The following is a 645-nucleotide window of genomic DNA, read 5'->3' on the forward strand; positions in this document are numbered from 1 at the left end:
CCTGCAGTAATAATTAACGGAGAGCAAGCAGGTACGCCCAGGTTACCGGGTGGGTATGAAGTGGGTCCAACTGTGCTCACAACCCTCGGGATTCGATAATGGGGCGCACGAGCCGAGGGGATCTGGGCTACTGGCGGTTTGACACTGAACGAAGTGCTCTGAGCGAGCCTAACAAGCAATGAATATGCGAATTTAGTTTTCCTAGGACTGACTAGGTAACGAAGCGCTTTTCAAAGCGACCGGAATGCCACTAGGTAACTTGCTGGGTCGTAGCTACCACCGAAAGGGGTCTCTGAAAATAGCTCCGGCCCCTCCTAGCCCGACTTTGAAAGCAGGTGTGGGACGCATGCGCGCGCCCACCGGCTGACCTCCTGGCGGCATCCCAGAGCGCCGACCTTCTTCCCGACAGGCCGCGAGGCAAAGAGGGAGGGGCAACGGAAACCTCGCGAGCTTTCGTAGGGCGCCGGCGGAAACAGCGCACACGTGACTCTCCTAGGCGGCCTTCGCTTTCCCCCTCCCCCTTCTCGGAAACCCGGCCCCCTCACCCCTCGCCCACCCCAGAGCCGCGGTAATGGACTGTTTGGGTTCCGGAATTCCCTTGGATCCAACCACTGGTACCGGGCCTGGGGGAGTCGGCGGAGCCCG

Source organism: Tupaia chinensis, unplaced genomic scaffold (genome assembly GCF_000334495.1).
Source record: "Tupaia chinensis unplaced genomic scaffold, TupChi_1.0 Scaffold000258_1, whole genome shotgun sequence".
NCBI lineage: Eukaryota > Metazoa > Chordata > Mammalia > Scandentia > Tupaiidae > Tupaia > Tupaia belangeri.